The following is a 12,725-nucleotide window of genomic DNA, read 5'->3' on the forward strand; positions in this document are numbered from 1 at the left end:
AGTTGTACTCAAAGGCACCTCACAACAACAGTCTTTATGGAGGCAGATTATACTCAGTCCTTGTCCTGCTAGGTGCCTGTGAGTTAGTGCAGGCTCATGGAACCCTCCCTACAATAGTATAAAATCATGCTCTATCGTGTGCCATCCTCACACTCTCTACTGTGTTTCATTAAGCCTGTTGCTCTACTCATTGGGTTGATCCATCTTGATAAGCATTTTCCCATTCTCTCATGTACCCTCTACTTTCCCAAACATGACATCCTTTTCCAGGGACTGATCCCTCCTGATAATATACCCTAAATATGTGAGACAAAGCCACACCATACCCTGCTGTACTTTTTTCCAAAACAAGTATGTTTGTTCTTTTGGCGATCCTTGCTCAAGATTTTTCACCAACAACACACTATAAAGATATCCATTTCTTTTCCCCTCATTATAATCAACTTGGAACTGACTCATAGCTGATCCTTATGTGAGTATTCAGAGACCATATGGGAGGAGATTGCCCACCTGTCACCTACCGAAAAGCAGGTAGATGAGAAACTCAAGCCTTTGGGTTGACAGCACAAACCCTTATCCAATATACCACCAGCACTCCCTCAATTTTTTTTTTTTTGTTCTTACATATTCATTGTTCAATGTTCGTATGCATATGAAGAAATTGAAAATACTATTGATTAGGTCAGGGTGACTTCAATCATTAGAGTGATACCCTAGGTCTTTTTTTTTTTTTTGTTCACCCTAGGTCTTTAGCACTTTAAACAGGCTTTTGACAGATTAAAAGACTCACTGTCTTCAAGTCAGAGTCAACTCATGGCTGACCCTCTAGTAGTTTTCCCAAGGTGATGTATGTAACTGAGCTGTATGTAACAGCAGAACCGAACTGTCCACCTTTAGGTTAGCAGCACAACCTTCTATAGGCTACGTCACAACAGATTAACCCACTATGTACAAAATGTCATTTATGTATTCATTTTTTAAAATGTCATTTATTTTTGACTGCTGTCTCCATGGGTGTTGATTGTGGATCCAAGTAAAAGCAAATCCTTGATAGCATCAGTCATTTCTCCACTTATATCAGGATGCTGCTTATGGGATCACTTGTGAGGATTTTTTTCTTTATGAATGTTGAGGTATAAGCTGTGCTGAAAGCTGAAGTATTTGGTCTTTATCAGTAAATGCTTCAAGCTGTCTTAATTTTCTACAAGCGAGGTTGTGTCATTTTGCATACTCTACGGCTGTTGCTGAGTCTTCCTGGAATCCTACTGCCACATTATTCTTCATATAGTCCAGCTTTTCAGAGTCTTTGCTCAGCATACGTGCTGAATAATATGGTGAATGATACAATCTTGAAATCCATTTCCTAATTTTAAATCATGTAGGATCCTCTAGTTCTGCTTGCACACTTGCAAACACCTTGGTCCATGTACAAGTTCCATGTGAGCAAATAAGTGTTCTGGAATTCCCATTCTTCTCAATTTTATCTGTAACTCACTATGATCCACACTGTAGGAAGCCATCCTGAGTACATGCAGCCACCACCCCTGTCCATCTCTGGGACTATGCCTACCTCTTAAATCAGCACCTGTAAATCAACACCTTGGGGCATGCCCCTCCCTCTCTTTTGTAAACTGATAACCTAGGGCTGGATTCCCTGGCAGCCTGGCCTACTCAGCTGCCTATTTATAGCAGAATTCATGGAATAAATTTGGGCTTGATCAGAAATCTTTGTCTTGCCCCAATCTCTCGTGTCCCTGCTCCTCTTTTAATCCACACAGGTTCCACTCTAGAACACGTATGACCCGCAGGTCAGTTTCAGCCGGTGGTTACACCACACAAATGTTTTTCCATAATCAATAAAATACATGTAAATATGCTCTGATTTTAGACAAAATCTATCTGAGTTCCCTTGTTCCATGGTTTCTGAATCCCATCTGAATTTATGGCAGTTTGCTGCATGTACTACTCCAAATATTTTTTTAATTTTCTTTAGCAAAATTTCAGTTGTGTGTAATATTAATTACAATGTTTGATAAATTCCACATTCTGTTGGGTCCTTTTTTAAAAAAATGTTTCTCTCTTCCTAATATGGGTCCCTTCCAGTAAGTTGGCCAGGTATCTGTTTTCCAATTTCTTGGACAAGTGAGCACATCCAAATTCCTTGGCATAGATGAGTAAGCAAGACCACCATTGTGTCTGTTTTGTTGAAACACCTCAGTTGGTATCCTGTCAATTCCTGGAGCCTTATTTTTGGCCAATATGTCCAATGTAGCCTATACTTCTTCCTTCAGTACCACTGGTTCTTGATCATACGTTACCTCTTGAAATGGTTCAGTGTTGACCAATCCTATTTGCTATAGTGACTGTACTAATTCCTTCCATTTTCTTTGGATATTTCCTGCATAGTTCAAGATTTTGTCCATGGAATCCTTTTGTTTTGCAATTTGAGGTTTGATTCCACGTCCCTACCACTTCAGTTCATTGAGCTTAAAAAAATGCTATGTATGGTCTTCCCTTCTAGTTGTCTACTTCATGTCTTTGAATGTTTCATTATAATACTTTACTTTGCCCTTTCAAATCTTCTGTTCAGCTTCTTACTTAATCATTTCTTCATTTTAACTTCTCTATGTGTAAACACAGGTATCGGAGTCTCCCCCTTGACACCTCTTTGGTCTTTTCTCTCTCTCCTATTGTTAGGTCTGAACAGGGGGGCCACAAGGGAGAATGAAGAATTCAAAGAATACACACATGCACAACAAGAGTGAATAGCCCTACCACCCCTGGCAGAACTAACAAATGAACCATAAATCAAAATGGAATGTCCCTCCCCAAAGATCCTGTAATAAAAACCCTCACCAATAAGTTCAAAGTGAAACTTCCTCATTCTGCATCTTCAGAATGAGGAACCTTGCCTGGGAGCCCCCTCCGTAACCCCCAAATAAAGCTGCTTTAAGCTTTCTCTCACTCTCTGATTTCTTCATTAAGTCCACTAATCTAATACCTAGCTTTTCCTTGACCTTTTCCTTTATTTATGTATGATATCATTGCTGTCATTGCACAACTTATCTGGTCTTTAGTCATTAGTGTTCAATGCATCAAATATAATCTTAGACTGTTTCTAAATTTAGGTAGAAGATACTCAAAGTTATTTAACTCTCATAGATTTGTTTCATTTTCTTCTGCTTCAATTTGAATCTTGCAAACCAGCAATTGATTGTCTGTTCCACACTTGGTCCCTGGACTTGTTCTGACTGGTGATATTGAACTTCTCTCTACCATCTTTTCCCACATATATAGTGAATTTGATTCTTGTGTATTCAAGTTAGGCCCATGTGTATGGTTACCATTTGTTTGTTGTTTGAGGTTTGGTTTTTTTTTAAAAAGTATCTGCAGTAGATAAATCATTGATTGTACACAATTCTATTGCATGATCACCAATCTAATTTCTGTCACCAAGGTCATACTTTCCAATTCTCAGTCCTCTTCTCTTCCAACTTTTGCATTCCAATTACCAGGTGTTTTACTTCAGACAGCAAAAATTGGTAGAAATCTATAGTTTCTTCATTTTTGGCTTCAGTGTTTGTTGAGTAAATATAAATAATAATAATTGTATAAACAGTTCTTCCTTTTAAGCATATGAATAATATCCTACTACTGACAGCACTGCACTTCAAGATAGATCTTGAAATGCTCTTTTTTGATGATGAATCTGACAACATTCCTTTAAATTTTGTTATTGTTAGCATAGTAGACTATGATTGTCTGATTTAAAATGGCCAAAACAAGTACATTTCAGCTCAGTAATGCTTAGGATCTCTATCTTTATATGTTCATTTTACTTTTGATAGCCTCTAGTTTTCCTAGATTCTTCCTTTCTACAGTTCACATTCCAATTATTAACGGATGTTTGAAGCTGTATCTCTTGATTTTGAGTCCTGCCATACCAAGAAATGAAGGTCCTTCAGTGACTAAAAGTTTTACCCCCTTCATATCATCTAGGTAGACTCTACTTAGAGGAAGCAGCTCTTTCCCAGTCATATCTGAGTACCTTGCAACCAGCACAAAGGTGAGTCAAATCCACCAGCTTCTCCTTGACATAAAGATAGGCAATCTCCTCGGTGTGATTTACAGTCTCTGAAAATCTGCTGGAGGGTCAGCTATGAGTTAGTTCTGACACAACAGCAGTGAGTGTCCAATCTAAGTGTCTCACTTTCCAGTATTGTAGTAGACATTATTCAGCTACCATTTACAGGGTTTCCAGGGGCCTATTACACATAGCTAAGCAAGGATATTCCTTGGAAAGCGACATTATGCTTGAAAAAATGGAGGGTCAGCAAAGGAGAAGAAGACCTCCAGTGAGATGGATTGGCACAATGACTACAGCTCAAGTATATCAGAAGTGATGAGGATGGCACAGGACAGGGCAGGGTTCGGATCTGTTGTTCACAGAATTGCTAGGAGTTGTACTTGATGTTACCTAACAAAGCAATGCTTAATGCACTAGATCACCAGGATTCTTCTTCCTTAAAGATTACATCTTTGAAAAACCTATGGAGCAGTTCTATTCTAGCCTTCACCATAAGTCAGAGAAATCAATTCCATGGAAAGAGCAACTTATTTTAAACTCCTAATCTATTGAATATAACATAAAATACTTTCAAATTCTGTCAAGATTCTGGAATTTTAACAGATTGTTGAGGCTGTTTCTTGTCCAGGTTCAAGGTTAGGACCTATCTACAATTCCTAACTCAAGAGTCTAAAATGAAAACACCACTACCAAAACAAAAAAACAACCCCAAAAAACCTCTCTGAAAATCTCATATTTTTATTCCTAATCTAACCTGAAATATCCAAAGACTTCACATAATCTCTATTTCCCATATCTTGGGTTGTCTATAAATTTTGCTTCAATATGCTGTATTCTTTTCTAATTAAATAGTATTAATTTAAAAAATAATATCTGAAATTGACAATATAAACTCAAAAGGTTAGATAAGAAGCTCAAAGTGCAATGAATTTCACTTAACCAGGATAATTTGGAAAAGCATAGTGAATATAACTTGAAGAAGACAATGCCTGTTACAGTATTACAGCTGTAGAAATAGTTAAATTGGTATATATTTTGCTGTGCACATTATCAAATATATGACACTAGCCTCTTTATAAAGATGGCAGAAAAAGTGAAGAAGGAAGCACCTGCCTCTCTCAGAATGAAAACCAATGCAAAGACATTGAAGGCCAAGAAGGCAGTCCCGAAGGTCCCCTACAGACACATAAAAAAGATGTGAACATCACCACCTTCTGGTGGTCTAAGATGTGAAGAAATGCCTCAGGAAGAGTGCCCCCAGGAGAAACAAGCTTGACCACTGTGCCATCGCCAAGTTTCCTCTGACCATTGAGTCAGTCTTGAAGAAGGTAGAAGATAACAATACACCTGGGTTCCTTGTGGGATGCCAAGGCCCACAAACAACAGTTCAAACAGGCTGTGAAAAAGCTCTATGGCATTGATATGGCCAAGGTCAACATCTTGATTAGGCCTGATGGAGAGAAGAAAGCCTATGTTCAACTTGCTCCTGTCTGTGATTCTTTAGATGTTGCCAACAAAATTGGGATGGTCTGGGTGTGCACTGTTTTTTTTGTGTGTGCGTGTGTGTATGTCACGTGGCTACCGCCCAGAGGCTTTATGAGTAGGGGGCGGGCTCCAGCTCCGCTCTGCTTCTGTCTCTTTGGATGCCGGCGCTGCTGCCTGTGTCTTCTCGCCTTCTATTACTACCCTGAGCCCTGCTCTCAATGGCTTCTGGCAGTCCCCCGTCCCAGCCCTCGCCGGCTTCAGGCTCCAGCTACGTCCCTGGCTCCGTCTCAGCAGCCTTTGTCACCTGCCCCAACGAGAAGGTCGCCAAGGAAATCGCCAGGGCTGTAGTGGATAAGCGCCTAGCTGCGTGTGTCAATCTCATCCCTCAGATTACATCCATCTATGAGTGGAAAGGCAAGATTGAGGAAGACAATGAGGTGCTTATGATGATTAAAACCCAAAGCTCCTTGGTTCCAGCTCTGACAGATTTTGTTCGTTCTGTGCACCCTTACGAAGTTGCTGAAGTGATTGCATTGCCTGTGGAGCAGGGGAATTCCCCATATCTGCATTGGGTGCGCCAGGCCACAGAGTTTGTTTCTGACTCTAGCACAGTGCCGCCGTCATGAGCAGCATTACCCCTGCCCTGATCCCAACATATATATTGGTGCCCTCTAACAGCTAGGTCATGATGGTTTTCAATAAACCCAGCTTTGGTTTTAAAAAAAAAAAAAAAATTGGGATTGTCTAAACTGAGTCCACCTGGTTAACTCTAAATATAATTTTTTTCATTGGAAAAAAATATATATACATATGTGTTTTTTGTTGTTGTATACCATAGAGTTGGAACTGACCCATAGCTGACCCTCCAGCCGATTTTCAGAGGCAGTTAATCGCACAGGAAGAAATTGCCCATCCTTCTCCTGAAGAGCAGCTGGTGATCTTGAACTGGGTGCCTTTGGGATTGCAGCTCAGCTTCTTGACACTAGGCCACCAGAGCTATTTATTTTGAATAAATAAATAAATAAATAAATATTTTGGAAAGAGAATGGTGGCCTTGGTAATAGTCATTTCATGGGAATAAAAGCACTTGCTAATAAAGGGAGAGGAACTGATCATGGCCAAAAATAATGGAATGTGATAGCAAGTAGGATGGAGAGCGTAAAAGTTATAAGAATCAAACTGAGAAGTGAAAATGGTTTTAGGGATGATTCTTCTTGTTTTAAAGCTTGAGGACCCGTATCCACCAGACTCCAAGCATAATGATATCATGTGGGTGATTTTAAACAAAGAAATCTAAGTACACTGATAACGACGTGACCAGGAACAAGGTTTGAGGATTTGAAGTAAAAGCTAATTTTTTAAAAATCCCTTTGTTCCCCTTTAGAAGCACAATGAATTATAAATATGAGAAATTTAGATTTATTGTTGATAGAAATACTCCAAATCACTTAAAGGAAATTTCAAAGCAGATTTATTACAGATAAGAAGCTACTCCAAATGGAAGAAAATACCAGTTTATACGAGTTTAAACTGGTGGGTCCTAGAGAAAAATCTCAAAATCAGGACAGATAATGGGGCTCACTCAAGAAATTACAACAAAATTACTGATTGGAAAGTCTCCATTTGAGGTTACAAAAGGGAGTGTTAAATGAAAGAGGTTTGTCTAGCATTGGAAGTATATGCAGTCGGTTACGAGATTTGTTACAAAGGTTAATTGCAAAAGTTCATTCAGGCACAGAGATTTATAATTATCGCCACAAAATGCTCACAATTCATACTTTCCAAAGCTGATTGTAAAAACAGCTCTCAAAAAAACTCAACTCATTGCCATCACAAACTTAGTTGTACCTGCCCCACCATTGGATTTCTGAGGCAAACTGAGCAGGAAGGAATTGCCCACCTTTCTCTCAAGAAGCCAGTGATGGATTCAAAATGCCAGAGTGGGGTCATCTGTGGTTTAGCAGGGAAACTCTCCATGGGTTAGGCCATCAGCGCTCCCTTGTAAAGACGTCTCGTTTGATACAAAATATTTCCTGAAGATAGACTTGGAAAACCTCTCCCTTAGAAAATGCTCATAGATGAGAAACTTTTCTAATTGCTAGAGTAAAAAGCATAAGGTGACTAAAGGTAATGTATTAGTGTTCAAGGTTTTTCTCCAGAGATATTTTCCCATTTCTCCATCATAAATGGAATCTTGGGGCACTTGGCAGCTAGTTGAAAGACTTGAACCCAGTAGTCTTTCCATGAGAAAAGATGAAGTACTCTGCTCCCACAAAGACTGTAGTGTACCACTGTGTCAGACATGACCCATAGCTGACCCTCCGGTGGGTTTTCAGAGGCAGTTAATCACATGGGAGGAGATAGCCCATCCTTCTTCCATGGAACAGCTGGTGGACTTGAACTGTGTGCCTTTGGAATTGCTGTACAGCTTCTTGTCACTAGACCACTAGAGCTCCCTTCATAAAAGTTAGAGTCTTGAAAATCCCATGAGGCCATTCTACTTTGTCCTATAGGATTGTCCTACATATGAGTTTAAATCTATTCAGTGGCAATGAGCTTATCACGGAAGGAGTCTTTCTTAAGTCCTTCTTATACAAATATATTTGCATTAAGGCTTTACCCACACAGCTTCAGTTGGTTCGATTTCTTGCACATCCTGACTTGTCCACAGAGAAAATATCTGCTTCCCAGGCAGATTAAGAGCCTGAAGGTCAGGAACTGGTATCTTTGTTTTAATTTGCTGAATGCAGGTGGAATGTGTAATTAGTTTAAGCATTTTACTTTGGCCAAAGGTACAGGAAGATTTTTCTCTTGCACATATACAAATGGATATAGAGAATTCACAATGGGCTACAGTTTCAGAACTCAAGATAATTTGGAGCACAGCCCTGTGCTAAAAGTAAATTTGGCATAAACTGCAATGAGGGAGAAATTCCAGAGACCGCAGCACCAAATGCTACCCTTTGAAGAGAAATTCACATAGTTCTGATTGTTAGTTCATTTCTGGAAACTCAATTATCTATTCATATGAAAAGCCTTTCATAGAATTGTAAAGATGAATGTCAAGGGTGAGTCTGGCACTTGCTTTGTTCAGAATTTCATATTAACTCCAAATCTCATTTGTCTCTTATTCTAAAGGCTGGGAAAGGCAGGTGACACATTCCATCATACTAATTGACCAACTGGCCACCTGCAGCACTAGATTGGTGTGATTCTTGTTTGTTGAGTTGGACTTTCATTTATTATAGTTCTGTTTTGGTTTTTTCATGTCTCTCACAATATCACTTTGCTGTGAAATCATAACCACAAAACTCATTGCCACTGAATCAAAACCTACTCACAGTTGATCCTCCAGAGGGTTTTCAGAGGCTGTAAATCACACAGGAGGAGACTGCTCATCTTTCTCCCAGGAAGGACCTGGTGGGTTTGAACTACCTGCGCTTGACTTGGCATCACACTCTTTACCCACTAGGCCACTAAATCTCCCTAGATACTGTCAAAAAGCAACCTGTAAATTTTCCAGTCTGCTATTTTCCAAATCTGGTTTGGGGGTCTCTAGAATTGATTTTGATAGATCATGAGCAAAATTATGCATACTTTGTTGAGTGAAAAAGGAGAAAAAGAAAACAAGACTTCAGAGCTACATGACTAACTTATTTGTTTACTAACATGTTTATTTCCAGCAAATCCAACCTAGTCCACTATACTTTGATTTACAAGTCAGCTTTGCAGCCTACATTCATTTAAGAATACCAATTTTAACAGATTCTGAATCAGTCTTTCTAGAGTTGAAATACAATTTCAGCAAGTGGTAGGGAATAAACTAGAATGAACTGATATGAAGCCTTAGCTTCCAACTCCATCTTGGTTCTGACATTCTATCAAGTACTAGAATCTTCTATCCCAATCTTGGCTGGGATTTTTTTTTTTTTTTTGCCATTTTCACTGAGAAAGTCACTGCAAAGTCACACACACACACACACACCCCTCAACCCCAAAACAACCCACATAAAACTCATTGTCGAGTCAGGACCAATTCATAGCTGACCCTCCAGAAGGCTTTCAGAGACTATAAATCAAAAGGAAGGATATTCCCTATGTTTTTTCCACAGAGCAGCTAGTAAATTTGAACCCTCAGTATTTGAGTTGGCAGTGTAACTCCTTACCCACTAGGCCACCATAATAGGAACAGCAGATGACCGAGAATTTTTTTCCTCTCAAATCCCTTTTGGTTTATCACTCTGATCCCTCAGCATACTGCAGCACTGGACTGCCTGTCAGGAATTAAGGTTCAGATCTATTGTTCACAGGGTTGCTATGAATCATAGTGGATTTGATGGTACCTCTGGACAACAACAATTTCTTTAGGTCCTGACAGTGGCCAGCATACTGCATGGTCTTGTCAATCTTAGGACCCTCACCGCCACCCTACTAAATGTATCTTTAAAGAAATCCCCTGGTTTTTTTTTAAAGAAAGAAAAAAAGAAATTCCCTGCTTTAACCCTTGCAAAGATCTCCACGCTGCCCCAACAAAGTAAGTTTTATTCCATTTTATCCCCTGCTTTGGGTATGTTCCCTAGAACCTTCGCCTCAGTAACTCAAGCCTTAAATTCACCAGAGGGCAGCACTGTTTCCATGTGAGAGACCTAGGTTTGATTCCCAGTCAACATACCGCCAGTGTAGTCACCACCTGCCTGTCATCAAAGGCTTGAGTGTTTGTATGATGCTGTGGTGGAGCCTCCAGACTAAGAATAAAAAGAAAGGTCTGGTGCTCGCTTCGGCAGCACGTATACTAAAATTGGAACGATACAGAGAAGATTAGCATGGCCCCTGCGCAAGGATGACACGCAAATTCGTGAAGCGTTCCATATTTTCGACCCTGAAATTAACGAGTGTGTAACTAAGGCTAACTCCTTTCACCTACAAATTTCGTCTTTGGATACAAAGGTAAGAGAGTGGATAGTCCTTACGGAGGGACTGTTTAAAAAGAGGCAGGGAAAAGGAAAAAAATAAAAAGGTCTGGAAATCTTAATATCAGTCGATGAAAATCTTGTGGAATATAATGGCATGATCTAGGTTGGATTCACCAGAAGCCAGCAACAACAAATTCACAAAGGATTATAACTTACTCTACCATTATGGGCCTCTCAGAATACACATTATAATAGGACTCTAGGTTGGACCCTTCCTTTATTCAAAGCCAAGAATCAGCTCTAGAATTGTGTGTCATTTGCCATTGACATATTTGACTGCAACCTAGCCTAAGAGTCTGAAGCTTCTTCGTTAGACACAAGATAAAGATCTAGGGTATAGAATGACGTAACGAAAATCAATGAGGAAAAAACAGGCAATCCAAAAGCAAAAGCTCAAAAGGATATTCACCATTAGTGCTGTTATGGGATCATCACTGGTAATATGGAAAGTATAAATAAAACAACCATTGTTGTTGATGTTGTTATGTGCCGCAGAGTCGCTTGCGACTCATAGTGACCCTATGTACAACAGTTCTGAATCCTGCTTTATCTTAAGCCAACTTTGTTGTCTCTGACACACCTAACCCCGTAACCCCGGTCACTAAGTCAATCCATCTCATCCATGGTCTTCCTCTCTTGTGCCTTCCCTCCACCTTTCCAAATATGATGTCCCTCTCTAAGAACTAGTCCCTCTTGGTAACATGCTCAAAGTATGTCAAATGGAGCTTTAAAGTCTTTGTCTCCAAGGAGCAGCATGGTTTCACTGTCTCAAGGCCAGACCTGTTTTTTCTCTTGGCAGTTCATGGTAAATTCAATACTCTTCTCCAGAACCACATATCAAAAGAATCAATTCTTCTTCAATTATCATCCTTAGTCATTCACTGTTCAGCTCTCTGATGCATAGTAAGTAATTGCAAAGACCATTGCCTGGATCAGGCACACTTTAGTCTCTAGACTGACATCATTACTCTTCAGTACTTTAGAGAGGTCCCTGACAGCAGATTTTCCTAATGTAATTCGTCTTTTGTTTTCTTGCCTGGTACCAAGAGTGTTGATTATGGATCCAAGCAAGCTGAAGCTGTTAACAATTCCAATTTCTTTACTGTCCATCATGAAGCTGCCAATTGGCTCAAGGGTGAGAATCTTTGTTTTCTTGATCTTGAGTTTCAATCCATACTGAAGGCTGCAGTGCTTGACCTTCTGCAGCAAATGCCTCAGGTCCTCCTCAGTTTTGAAAAGGGTACACCTTTCCTGATTATGAACCATGTAATGCTTTCTTGCTCTGTTCTGATGACTGCCTTTTGGTCTAAGTATAGGTTTTGCATAAGCACAACCAAGTATTTTGAAAGGTATACACCAGAGATGCATCTTACCTCCACACCTTTTCAATCTATATGCATAACAGATCACCTGAAAAGCTGGACTCTATAAGAAGGAATGTGGCATCAGGATTGGAGGAAGATTCTTCAACAACCTGCTTTATGCAGATGATACAAGCTTGCTTGCTCAAACAGTGACTCTGTTTATTCCTTCTATTTTTCTCTTGATGCTTCCTGGATTATTCTATATTTTGTCCATTGGATATCCCAGTATTACAACTTTCGCATTCTGACGTTGATCAAAATGCAGTCAAGGTGCATTAATGATAATAGGAGACTAGAATGTAAAAGTTTGAAACAAAGAAGAAAACTGGTAGTTAGAAAGTATGGACCAAGTGATAGAAATAAGGCTGGAGATAGAGTAATACAATATTTTCTAATCAAGGATTTATTAATTCCGAATATCTTTTTTTAAAAAATAAATTATGACTATACACATGGGCCTTATCTGATGGACTAGACAGGAGTCAAGTTGACTATATCTATAGGAAGAATCAATAGAGAAGCTCAGTATCAGCAGTCAAAACAAGGCCAAGACTGTGGAACAGATCATCAGTTACTTATGTGAAAATTTAAACTGAAATTGAAGAAAATGAAACAAGTTCACCCAATATATGATCTTTTTTTTTATTAAATTTTATTAGTTTTAATGAACATTTGAGTTTTCATTCCTTCTTGCTGCTACCCTCCTCCCCAATTTGTTCTTCTTCCCTGCCATTCGAATGTCTGTTTTAATTGTCCAATTGCCACAGTGCTTGTCAAAGTCAGTTCTGATTAATCTCCTTTGTCGGTGTGTCCTTT

General features: G+C 39.4%; 1 pseudogene; it reads left to right on the top strand.

Moving 5' to 3' along the window:
• Positions 1 to 5,683: 5,683 nt before the first annotated feature.
• On the top strand, positions 5,684 to 6,198 carry LOC102859079 (annotated as a pseudogene).
• Positions 6,199 to 12,725: the final 6,527 nt, after the last annotated feature.

Source organism: Elephantulus edwardii, unplaced genomic scaffold (genome assembly GCF_000299155.1).
Source record: "Elephantulus edwardii isolate Elephantulus edwardi_28Jun2011 unplaced genomic scaffold, EleEdw1.0 scaffold00007, whole genome shotgun sequence".
Classification (NCBI taxonomy): domain Eukaryota; kingdom Metazoa; phylum Chordata; class Mammalia; order Macroscelidea; family Macroscelididae; genus Elephantulus; species Elephantulus edwardii.